The sequence below is a fragment of the Macaca fascicularis genome, chromosome Y (genome assembly GCF_037993035.2).
Source record: "Macaca fascicularis isolate 582-1 chromosome Y, T2T-MFA8v1.1".
Classification (NCBI taxonomy): domain Eukaryota; kingdom Metazoa; phylum Chordata; class Mammalia; order Primates; family Cercopithecidae; genus Macaca; species Macaca fascicularis.
The window spans coordinates 1,886,987-1,900,000 of record NC_132903.1 but is presented as its reverse complement, the minus strand read 5'-3'; the positions used below and the strand labels follow the sequence as shown (position 1 = coordinate 1,900,000).

At 49.4% G+C, this 13,014-nt stretch overlaps 1 protein-coding gene across 11 annotated transcripts in view; it reads left to right on the top strand.

Moving 5' to 3' along the window:
- Positions 1-13,014, top strand: part of LOC102121273 (polyprenol dehydrogenase) — a 389,469-nt gene that overhangs the window by 166,002 nt on the left and 210,453 nt on the right. For 2 of the 11 annotated variants that reach the window (XM_074030415.1, XM_074030417.1), the window contains exon 1: positions 7,976-8,053. The exons of the other annotated variants lie outside the window; for them this stretch is intronic. The gene's annotated coding sequence lies outside the window, so the exon portion shown is untranslated. Of the gene's footprint in view, positions 1-7,975; positions 8,054-13,014 lie in introns of those variants that run through there. 11 annotated transcript variants of the gene reach the window in all.

The window sequence follows — 13,014 nt, the reverse complement described above, 5'->3', positions numbered from 1 at the left end:
GCTGAGGCAGGAGAATCGCTTGAACCTGGGAGGCAGAGGTTGCAGTGAGCCGAGATCATACCCCTGCACTCCAGCCTGGTGACACCGTGAGACTCCATCTCAAAAAACAAAACAAAACAATAAAACATAAGCAAAACAAAACAATAACAAAAAAATGGGGATTTTGAGAGGACACAGACATTGAAACCACAGCACACGGCGACCTTGAGTCTTTGAGTTTACATGCGCGGAATGAATGCCTGGCGGTGATGGACGAAGAGAGAGCAAGGAGGGAATGCCACACACGTTTAAACCCTCAGACCTCGTGAGAACTCACTCATTATCATGAGAACAGCAAGGGGGAAATCCGCCCCCGTGATCCAGTCATCTCCCACCAGGTCCCTCCCCCAACATTGGGAATTACAGTAGACATCTTGCCTGAACCGTCCCTGCTAGACTCAGTGGGACCTGCGGAGACCGTTTCCCCTGTATTCCTTCAACACACTGCTTCCTTATCACACGTGTCTGACGTTCTATAGTTCCATGAGAGAATACAGCTACTTTTTTTTTTTTTTTTAAGACATCTCATCCTGAAATGCAGTTTTTTTGTTTTTGCTTTTGTTTTTGAGACGGAGTCTTGCTCTGTAGCCCAGGCTGGAGTGCAGTGGCACGATCTCAGCCCACGGCAACCTCCGCCTCCTGGGTCCTGGTTCAAGCAGTTCTCCTACCTCAGCCTCCCAAGTAACTGGGATTACGGGGACTTGCCACCATGCACAGCCAAGTTTTGTATTTTTAGTAGAGATAGGGTTTCACGATGTTGGCCAGGCTGGTCTTGAACTCCTGACCTCATGATTTGCTCACCTTGGCCTCCCAAAGTGCTGGGTTTACAGGCGTGAGCGAATGGGCCCGGCCAATGCAATCTTTTTTTTTTTTTTTCTTTTTTTGAGACGGAGTCTCGCTCTGTCGCCCAGGCTGGAGTGCAGTGGCCGGATCTCGGCTCACTGCAAGCTCCGCCCCCCGGGTTCACGCCATTCTCCTGCCTCAGCCTCCCAAGTAGCTGGGACTACAGGCGCCGCCACCAGGCTGGGCTAATTTTTTTGTATTTTTAGTAGAGACGGGGTTTCACCGTGTTAGCCAGGATGGTCTCGATCTCCTGACCAATGCAATCTTTTAGCAGGAAATCCATCCAGGATTTTGGAATCAACAGAAAAGAAAAACCTTGGGTCTTTTGAGTCTCAGATTCTGGCAGTCCTGCTAGATGTGATGACGGGTGTGTTGAGCCAGTTAATTACCCCCATAATTGTTGTAATTGCTTTTCTCCTGCAAATATCCCTCTGTGTTCATTAGCATTGCCATTACAACTGCGCCCCAATGGATTAAAGGAAGCCTGTGATGCCACCACACATCATTTTTGTTTTGGCAAAAGAGCTTTCTGTCGGAATCTGGCCTTAATGTGTTTTAGACGCCCTCACACCTACAGGGTCCTTCAGGACCTCTCCTGGACAGAATAACACAAAAAAAATCAAAGCCCATTTTAAGAAACAGCAGCATCAAAAAAATAAAAATAAAATAAAAACTAAACCCCTCCACTTCCAGCCCACAGATGGCTCCTTCATCCCTAGAAATCAATTCCAGTTGAGTGGACCCGTCTTTTACGGTGGAATTTCAGTTGTGATTGATCATCCGTTGACCTGTTTAAGATGACTGGCAAGTCGCTGGGCTATCCTCATTCACAGATAACTCCGGCAGTCTCAGATTAATTAACCCTTCATTTGTTTGCCATGGAGGACTAATTAGTCGTCATCCGTGTACTGGGAGTCAGATGTCATTGGCACAGTTCTCAAGGACGGGGACTTTGCAGGCTCACCACGTACAAGGAAGAATTACTGGCCTTGGTGATAGATGGTCTCCTCTCCCTCTTTTCTTCATTTTCTTCTTTCTTTGCCTGCCACACATTCCTTGACAGTGGACTCTGAAGCCACGTGAGGGTTAGGGGCACGTGAAGACCCTTGTGTAACTCTTCACTCCCCCAAAACTTAACTAATAGCTTGCTGTTGGCTGGAAGCACTTCCTGCCACTGGATGGTCCCATCTGGGGGTAATGGGAGAGGAGACAGTGACAGATCATGAGGCAGGTAATTAGTGCACCAGACACAAATGATATGGTAATATTCTTACAATAAAGTAAGCCAGAGGCCAGGTGCGGTGGCTCACGTCTGTAATCCTAAACGCTTTGGGAGGCCGAGGCAGGCGGATCACCTGAGGTTGGGAGTTCGTGACCAGCCTCAGTAGACACCCCGTCTCCACTAAAATTACAAAAAATTAGCCGGGCGTGGTGATGCATACCTGTAATCCCAGCTACTCGGGAGGCTGAGGTAGGAGAATCACTTGAACCTGGGAGGTGGAGGTTGCGGTGAGCCGAGATCACACCACTGCACTCCAGCCTGAGTGACAAGAGCAAAACTCTGTCTCAAAAAAAAAAAAAAAGTAAACAAGAGAAAAAATACATAGTGTATTATATTATATTCTTACCATCAAGTAAGCTATGATTTTTCTTAAGAAAATCGTAAGGATGAGAAAATATCTTTACTGTTCATCAAGCGGAACTGGCTTATGAGAAAGGTCTTCATCCTTGTCGTCTTGACGTTGAGGAGGCTGAGGAGGAGGAGGAAGAGGAGGGGGTGTCTCGGGTGACGGAGGCAGAAGAAAATCCACATATAAGTGGACGACCATTCAGTTCAAGCCCGTGTTGTTCAAGGGTCCATTATAATAGGCGAGGCTCAATATTTTAGCTTCTTGGAGCTGCTGCAACACAATTTTATAAACCCGCTGGCTGAAGGCAACAGAAGTCAAATCTCTGACAGCTCTGGACACCAGAAGTCCACAGCCAAGGCAGGCTGACTACCTGGTCATCCAAGGATGGAGCTCGTGTCAAAGGAGATTCCTGGAGTACAGAAAGCCAACACATCCAGGTGGAAATACAGCCTTCCAGTCACTAAGTACATTCCCAAATCTCCAGCAGGTCACTCTTGCACCAGACGCAAATAATAAGCATTTAATAAGTTAAAGTATTGTGTGCATGCGGCCGGGCCTGGTGGCTCACGCCTGTAATCCCAGCACTTTGGGAGGCCGAGGCGGGTGGATCACGAGGTCAAGAGATTGAGACCATCCTGGCCAACATGGTGAAACCCCATCTCTACTAAAAATACAAAAATTATCCAGGCCTGGTGGCACACACCTGTAATCCCAGCTACTCGGGAGGCTAAGGCAGGAGAATCGCTTGAACCCGGGAACTGGAGGTTGCAATGAGCTGAGATCACGCCACCACACTCCACCCTAGCGACAGAGCAAGACTGTGTCTCAAAAAAAAAAAAAAAAAAAAAAAGAAAAAGATAAAGTATTTTGTGCACACTGCGATTATGAAATGTATTTTGTCCTTGGATATGAAGGCAGGGCTGTGCCCCTTGCGGAGGCTCTAGAGGAGGATCCCCTGCTGTGTCTTCTGACTTCCTTGGCTTGGTAGCAATCCTGGTTGTTTCCTGTCCTGTAGAACAGAGGACTCCAACCCCCCTGGCTGTGGACTGGTACCGAGCAAAGCTTCATGTGTGTTTACAGCCACTTCCCATTGCACACATTACCACCTGAGCTCTGCCTCCCGTCAGATCAGCGGTGGCATCGGATTCTCAGAGGATTGAGAACCCTGTTGGGAACTGGGCGTGCCAGGGATCTGGGTTGTGTGCTTCTTATGAGAATCTAATGCCTGATGATCTGTCACTGTCTCCCGTCATCCCCAGGATGGGACCATCCGGTTGCAGGAAAACAAGCTCAGGGCTCCCACTGATTCTACATGACAGTGAGTTGTAGAGTTATTTCATTTAATGTAATCATAATAGAAATAAAGTACACAATAAATGTCATATACCCAAATCATACCCAGATCCTTCCCCCTATACCCACAGTGCCTGTCTTTCTATGAAGACAGTTTTTTTCTGTGTGTGGAAAAATTGTCTTCCATGAGACTAGTCCCTGTGCCAGAAAGGCTGGGGATGGCTGATGTAGGAGCGTCAGTCAATACAGTATCTGCCTTTGTCACTGCCACCTCTGCCAAGACAGAGATGGCCATCTCTGTGGCTCTGTGTCCCAATGTTCCTCCTCTTCTTTTTTTTTTTTTTTTTTTTGAGATGGAGTTTTTGCTCATCGCCCAGGCTGGAGTGCAGTGGTGCGATCTCGGCTCACTGCAACCTCTGTCTCCCAGGTTCAAGGGATTCTCTTGCCTCAGCCCCCTGAGTAGCTGGGACTACAGGCGTGCACCACCACACCTGGCTAATTTTTGTATTTTTGGTAGAGACGGGGTTTCGCCATGTTGGGCAGGATGGTCTCGATCTCCTGACCTCAAGATCCAGATGCCTCGGGCTCCCAAAGTGCTGGGATGACAGGCGTGAGCCACCGTACCCGGTTGCCAATGTTCCTCTTCTTATAAGGACACCAGTTATTCAATTAACGGCTTACACTACTCTAATGCAACCTCATCTTAGGCAATGACATCTGCAAAGATCCAACATCCAAATGAGCTTTCATTCCTAGGTTCCGGGTGGACACATCTTGGTGAGGTCCCAGTTAAACCCACGACACCCAAGGCTAGGGGCAGAATCAGAGTGGATGTGAGATCTCCAGGCGCTTGTTCTGGGAATGTCATTCGAAGCCTTTCTTCATGGCCACCTGAAAGACGATGCCATCCTCTCTGGATAACAGACACCAGCGTTGCCAATAATGCTGGCTTCCTTTGCTGGTTGCTTTCTGACATTTCCCTTTTGTATTTTCGTTTATGACAAATGTAGACATACATGCTCACACAGACACACACACATGCGTGCACACGCACGCATGCACTCCTGCAATCTTCAGTGCCTCAGATCTGTGCTGCAATTGGCCCCGGTGACCCTGTAGTATTTAGATTTAGCGAAGAAAGACTTCCTTGCAGTCGCCAAGTCACTTTTTCCCCCGAATCCAAGGCACCTGCAATGCAGGCAGTGGGAAGTCGCTCTTCTACCGCAACAAGAGCCCCTAGGAAAACTGCCCCTTTTCTTCCTGTGTTGATGAAAACATGGCAACAACATTGGTGACTTCAGGTGAGTTAGTAAAAATCACAGAGAGGCACATATTATGTCTGGGGAATGCTGGGACACTGCTAAAACCCACAGAGCCGGCCAGGCACAGTGGCTCCAGCCTGTCATTCCAGCACTTTGGGAGGCCGAGGTGGGTGGATCACGAGGTCAGGAGATCGAGACCAGCCTGGCCAACGTGGTGGAACCCGCCTGGCCAACATGGTGAAAACCCATCTCTACTAAAAATTCAAAATTAGCCAGGTGTGGGGGCACGTGCCTACAGTCCCAGCTACTTGGGAGGCTGACGCAGGAGAATCACTTGAACCTAGGTTGCAGTGAGCCGAGATCACACCACTGCCCTCCAGCCTGGCGACAGAGTGAGACTGTCTCAAAAACAAACTAACCAACCAACCAACCAACCTACCCACCCACCCACCGAGCCATTCTCTTGCTGACTCGAGAGAGAATAACAAAGCAAGAAGCAAACACACAAGGAAACCAAAACAACACTGTGGCTGAGGATTTTCCCCTAGGAGGAAGAAAACGGGGATCCACACGGCATGTGCCCAGCGACATAGAAACTGCAAGAGGAAGGGAGGAGACAGGGATGACAAACCGCAGCCCTTTCTGCAAGAAGAAAAAGGTTTAGTTTCTCAATGCTGTCCGTGATACCTAAGTGTGCCTACCATGTGTGTGTGCCTACCATACTTTCACTTATTAACGGAAGCTCACTCTTTGTGTGCTGTGCAATCATTACCCGCTGGAGATCTGAGAATGCACCTGCTGAGTATTCCCACCGGCTGTGGCTGCTTTCTGCACTCCAGAAATTCCCTTTGAGATGGGTTCCATCCTTCCATGACAGGGTGGCCAGCTTGCCATGTAGTCACAGCGTTGTCTGAAGAATGCAGGATGGTTTATTTTCATTTTTGTTTATTTATGGTGTTTTTAAGAGTCTGGTTCTCACTCTGTTGCCCAGGCTGGAGTGTAGTGGTACTACGTGGCTCACTGCAGCCTCTACCTCTTGGACTCAAGCGATCCTCCCACCTCAGCCTCCCAAATAGCTGAGACTCCACATACATGCCACCAACACCCAGCTATTTTTATTTTTTATCGAGACAGGGTCTCACTATGTTGCCCTGGGTGGTCTTGAACTCCAGGGCTCAAGGGATCCTTCCACCACGGCTTCCCAAAGTGCTGGGATTACAGGCCTGAGCCTGGCCTCACTGTGGTCTGTTTTGAGAAGCCTTTGTTTTTAATTTTTTTTTTTTTTTTTTTGAGATGGAGTCTCACTGTTGTCACCCGGGCTAGAGTGCAATGGCGTGATCTCGGCTCACTGCAACCTCTGCCTCCTGGGTTCCAGCAATTCTTCTGCCTCAGCCTGCCAAGTAGCTGGGATTACAGGCATGTACCACCATGCCCAGGTAATTTTTGTGTTTTTAGTAGAGACAGGGTTTCTGCATGTTGGTCAGGCTGGCCTCGAACTTCCGACCTCAGATGATCTGCCCGCCTCGGCCTCCCAGAGTGCTGGGATTACAGGCATGAGTCACTGTGCCCAGCCGCTCACCCAGCTATTTTTATTTTTTGCATGGGGTCTCACTATGTTGCCCCGGGTGGTCTTGAACTCCTGAGCTCAAGGGATTTTCCCACCATGGCCTCCCAAAGTGCTGGGATCACAGCCCTGAGCCTGGCCTCGCTGTGGTCTGTTTTGAGAAGTCTTTGTTGGTTTTGAAACAGAACCACATGTTGGTATTTGAAAGCCAACTCTTCTGTCAAGAATCCAAATCAGCCAGGCACGGTGGCATGCCCATGTAATCCCAGCGATTCTGGAGGCTGAGACAGAAGGATCATATGAGCCCAGGAGTTTGAGGTCAGCCTGGGCAACATAGTGAGACTCCATTTCTTTAGAACAATACTAATCACACGGGGTTGGCAGGCCATTGCCTGCGCTGGAGAGGTGAGTAGAGGGCAGGTGTGCAGGTGCAGCGGTCTTTTTTGTCCTCACTCCATGCACGACTCTTTGTCAAACTCGCTATGCTAAGATGTTACAGGAATTTACTTTACGTCACAGTATCATGGACCATTTTTCTTCCTTCCTGTGGCTTCTTCTTCCCGCACTTTCTCACCTGTGTGCCCTGTTTTTGATAACCCTCCTTCTGGGCTCCTTTCTCACCATCTCCTGCTGTCAACATCCCACCTCCATTTCCTGGCCAGATGATGCCTCCTCCAGGAAGCCTGCCTAGGTTTCCTGTTGGCTTGCAAACTCTATGTGGTTGCGACCTGTCCGCACCGTGTCAGGTACGCAGGGGCCCTTGAAGTATCACAGGCCCTTGAAGCAGGTCAGCCCTGAAAGCTTCACCTCCAGATACAACCCCTTCCCCTTTTCTCCAACCTGATGATTAATAACTCCAGGGTGCCTGAGTTCAGCGGCACTGCAACCCCTCAGCTCTTCTTTGGAGCAGCCGTGGTTTCCATGGGATGCAGAGGGCTTCCTGCTTGGAAAGGCATTAGAGCTGGGGGTCTAGAGATCCCCTAAGCCTGCCGTGGGGAGAATAGAGGCCCCAGAGGAAATATCTGGGCATGTGTTTTCGTGGAACAGCTGGTTTTGAAATTCCAGCCTCGCTTCAGAACACGGCCTAGCTTCCCTCTGCGATCCGAAAGGTCTCCTTTGACAAGGGTGTGAGGATTCTGGCAAACTTGCACCAATGTCTGTAACGGTGGGCCGGCTGCGTCCCCGCCCACATCGCGCCTCCAATTGAATCGAATCCCCACCTGTGACGGGCGGGGCCAGGCGGAGGAAATGGCATCATGGGAGCGGTGAGCCGCATACTGTTCTCGCGATAGTCAGTGTGGTCTCACGAGATCGGCTATAAAAGGAAGTTCCGGGGCACGAGCGCTTTTGCCTGCCGCCATGTGAGATACGGCTGTTGTCTTCCGCTCTGATTGGGAGGCCTTCGCCAACCACGAGACGCTGTGAGTCCACAAAACCCCTTTTCCTTTATCAATTACCCAGTCTCGGGCATGTCTCTATCAGCAGCGTGAGAATGAACTAATACAGATGGAAAGGAAAGCCGCGGTTTATGAGCCACGAGAACTACTAACCCTCCCCCCCATTCCCCCCGAGCCAGGCGCGGCGGCTCGCACCTGTCATCCCAGCACTTTAGGAGGCCGAGGCGGGCGGATCACCTGAGGTCAGGGATTCCAGACCAGCCTGGCCAACATGGAGAAACTCCGTCTGTACTAAAAATACAAAAATTAGCCGGGCGTGGTGGCAGGTGCCTGTCATCCCAGCCACTCAGGAGGCTGAGGCGGGAGAATTGCTTGCACCCGGGAGACGGAGCTTGCAGTGAGCAAGGTTGTGCCATTGCACTCCAGCCTGGGCAACAAGAGGAAAACTCCGTCTCGAAAAAAGAAAAATACCAACCCCTCCCTTCCAAACCTAAAACTCCAACATGCTGGACGCTCCAGGGGTCTGTGGGGCTTCGCTGCTTAAGTTTGCTCTTGTTCTGGGTTTTTATACTCAACGGGATCCTGGAATTGATGCTTCCTTTGTGATTCGGTTCCAATGTGACACAAGTACCTGCCTTCCCCCAGCGGTTCCTGTGATAGACACACTCACGCTGTCAATCGTGGACCTGTGGGGTGCGTCTTGGAGATCTGTAGCAAAACTCTATCCACTCTGGTTCCCTTGGACGTTACAGAAGGGTTTTATCAGTCATGTATTTCGTCTCAAAACTAGAAACATATGTTTCCCGACCCGATTCACCGTTAAAACTGTGAATTTTTCTGGTTCGGGTAAAGATACGTTGACTGTATAATGGATTACATAACAGCGGGTTTTTTTCACCTTAGTCAGTAGCCCTGGGAGTTTGTAGCAAAGAAAGAAGAAACTCGAGCCTCGAGAAAATTTCTCCGATGATGGTGCCCAGAACAGGGGTCAGGGGTCACACGTGTGATGCGTGAAAATTAAATGGTGATAATTAAGGGAAAAGGAAAACTCAGTGCCTCGTTGCACTGACTGCCTGGCAAGTGCCCAGTGTCCAGCTCTGGACAGCACACTTGCCTGGGGCAGGGCAGATGTGGACTTTCCTGCAGAGAGTGCTACTCTGTAGCCATGAGGTATACCTTGCAGGGATGTCCCACGGTGGTGATAGAGACGCCAGATACACACAGAGGTAGCAACAGTTTCATCTGAAAAGATCATTCCCACAGGTGGGAGCTTTTGCAATAAGAGGAGGCGGGACTACTGTAATGGGAGGAGGAGGGGGGACTAAGATAACGAGAGGAGGGTCTGTGGTAACGGAAGGAGGAGGGACTATGGTAACGGGAGGAGGGTCTGTGGTAACGGGAAGAGGGACTGTGGTAATGGAAGGAGGGTCTACGGTAATGGAGGAGGAGGGTCTGTGGTAACGGAAGGCGGGGGACTATGGTAATGGAGGAGGGACAATGGTAGTGGGAGGAGGGAGTATGGTAATGGAGGAGGGAGTATGGTAATGGAGGAGGGACTATGGTAATGGAGGAGGGACTATGATAACGAGAGGAGGGTCTGTGGTAATGGAAGGAGGAGGGACTATGGTAACGGGAAGAGGGACTGTGGTAACGGAAGGAGGGTCTATGGTAATGGAGGAGGAGGGACTGTGGTAACGGAAGGAGGGTCTGTGGTAACGGAAGGCTGGGGACTATGGTAATGGAGGAGGGACTATGGTAATGGAGGAGGGACTATGGTAATGGAGGAGGGACTATGGTAATGGAGGAGGGACTATGGTAATGGAGGAGGGACTATGGTAATGGAGGAGGGACTATGGTAATGGAGGAGGGACTATGGTAATGGAGGAGGGACTATGGTAATGGAGGAGGGACTATGGTAATGGAGGAGGGACTATGGTAACGGGAGGAGGGGGAACTATGGTAATGGAAGGAGGGAGTATGGTAATGGAGGAGGGACTATGATAATGGAAAGAGGTGGTACTAATGCAACCACTGGTGGACGTTGCCTATAGCACCATGAAGCACATCCTAGCCATGACATCTGGGAGCCTTTTTGAGGGCAGGCATCATACAATTTTCTAGGGACAGGCACGTGATGCTCGGAGCAGCCGTGATTGGGGTCATTCGATATGGGGTTCAGTCGTGGATAGAAGCTGCTAAACCCTGTGGCTGCATAGCCAATTTTGAGCAGGTCCTAAGGAAGCGTTGCTTGATCTTCTGATGTTTGCTCCAGGTGAGGCTGGCCCAACATCCTGGGGCCTGATAGGAAGGAGAGAAACCCAACCAAAATGTAATCATGTTAGATAGGAATTTTGTTCAGGTCAAGGAAGACGAGGAATTCAGTCCATCCCTGAAGGGGTAAATAAAGAATGTGAATTTGGAGGATGTGGCCAGCCTTGTCCTAGGTTGACTTGGAAGCATCTGTGAGTCATGAGGAAGGGAATGGTTTTTTTTTTTTTTTTTTTTTTTTGCAAGAAAACCCGTTTTCTGGAAGACAAAGGCAGTGGGGAATTCTTAACCTTCACAGATTCCCAGCAGCACAGCTGTGTGGACTGATGAACTGATTGTGTCTCCAAAAAATACAAAGCCCTCAGCTGGGCACGGTGGCTCAGACTGTCATCCCAGCACTTTGGGATGCTGAGGCGAGTGGATCACCTGAGATTAGGAGTTCGAGACCTGCCTGACCAACATGGGGAAACCCCGTCTCTACTAACAATACAAAAATTAGCCAGGCGTGGTGGCGGGTGCCTGTAATCCCAGCTACTGGGGAGGCTGAGGCAGGTGAATCTCTTGAACCCAGGAGGCGGAGGTTGCAGTGAGCCAAGATGGCGCCACTGCACTCCAGCCTGGGAGACAGAGCGAGACTCCATCTCAAAAAAAAAAGCCAGGCACAGTGGCTCCCTCCTGTAATCTCAGCACTTTGGGAGGCCGAGGTGGGTAGATCACCTGAGGTCAGGAGTTCGAGACCAGCCTCACCAATATGGTGAAACCCCGTCTCTACTAAAAATACAAAAATTAGCCAGGTGTGGTGGTGGGTGCCTGTAATCCCAGCTACTCAGGAGGCTGAGGCAGGAGAATCGCTTGAATCTAGGAGGCAGAGGTTGCAGTGAGCCAAGATTGCACCACGGCACTCCAGCCTGGGAGACAGAGCGAGACTGTTTCAAAAAAAAAAAAAAAAAAAGAGACTAACTGGGACTCCTCAAACTGGAGGAATGGTGCATTTGGAGACAAAACTCATGGTGTGCCATTCTAGCAGGTGTCATTGTTAGGAAGGTGAGCTTGGTTCATCTGTACCTACTTGCAAGCTCTTTGGAGAGTGAGCAGGTTGGGAAGCATCTGTCGTCAGTCATGATCCTGGAGCTCCTGCTGGAAAAACACAACCTTGAGGTCTCTGTTGTGCACATTTCAACAGGACAGTCTGGGCCGGGCACAGTGACTCACGTCTGTAATCCCAGCACCTTGGAAGTCTGAGGCAGGCAGATCACTTGACGTCAGGAGTTTGAGCCCAGCCTGACCAACAGGGTAAAACCCGTCTCTACTAAAATATAAAAATTAGCTGGGGCTGGGTGCTGTGGCTCACGCCTGTAATCCCAGCACTTTGGGAGGCCGAGGTGGGTGGATTACTTGAGGTGAGTGAGGTGAGGAGTTTGAGACCAGTCTGGCCAATATGGTGAAACCCCATCTCTACTAAAAATACAAAATATTAGCCGGGCATGGTGGTGCGAGCCTGTAGTCCCAGCTACTCGGGAGGCTGAGGCAGGGGAATTGTTTGAACCTGGGAGGTGGAGGTTGCAGTGAGCTGAGATCGTGCCACTGCACTCCAGCCTGGGCGACAGCGCGAGACACTGTCTCCAAAAAAAAAAACAAAAAAAACAAAAACCCAAATACATAGAGTCCCTTAGCCCTTCACAAATATTCCACACACACACATCTACTCCAGCTGCATCTTGTTGACTCACGAGACATCAAGAAAAGCCTGATTCAAATGAAGTTCTTCAAAATCAGAGTTCATTTGCTCATTTTCTTTTTCTCTCTCTACCAATTAGTGGTGAGAGTTTCACCTGAATCACAGTACCTGCTGTCTCCAATCCCAATGTTGGTATCACCCATCTTCACACAACATTTCTTCACACAACATTTCTTGTGTTATTTACACATCAGCTTAGCCACTGTCTCTGAACACAGAATGTTGGCTGGGGGGAAGTCTCAACCGCAGAAGCAAAGCTCCTAAATTCATTTAAAACAGAAGCTCTTTCCCCCTTGGTAGGGTCATGAGGGCTCCTGAATGAGGGGTTTGGTAGGGTTGCTTCTATAGGGTAGAAATGAGACGCCCTGAAAATCAGAAGCCTTTCATTGGCTTTTAATTTACACAGAAGGCAACACGTAGTTTTAAAATATTCTTTTTTGTTATTTTATTTATTTTTTTGAGACGAAGTCTCGTTCTTTTGCCCAGGCTGGAGTGCAGCGGTGCGATCTCGGCTCACTGCAAGCTCCACCTCCCGGGTTATTTATTTTTTGAGACAGAGTCTTGTTCTGTTGCCCAGGCTGGAGTTCAGTGGCACGAGCTTGGCTCACTGCAACCTCTGCCTCCCAGTTTCAAGTGATTCTCCTGCTTCAGCCTCCTGGGATTACAGGCACCCACCACTACGCCTGGCTAATTTTTGTATTTTTAGTAGAGATGGGGTTGCAACGTGTTGACCAGGCTGGTCTCGAACTCCTGACCTCAAGTGATCTGCCCTCCTTGACCTCCCAAAGTGCTGGGATTACAGGCATGAGCCACCGTGCCCGGCCTCAAAATATTGTTAATGAGTAAATATCCATAAGGGTTTGATGACAACCATTTATCTTTTTCATTGTTTAGCAATTGTTTAAACTTCAATGTGCCTCATAAGAATGTTTCATTATAAAACATTTCACACATTTGAAAGATGCAGAGAATAATTTGA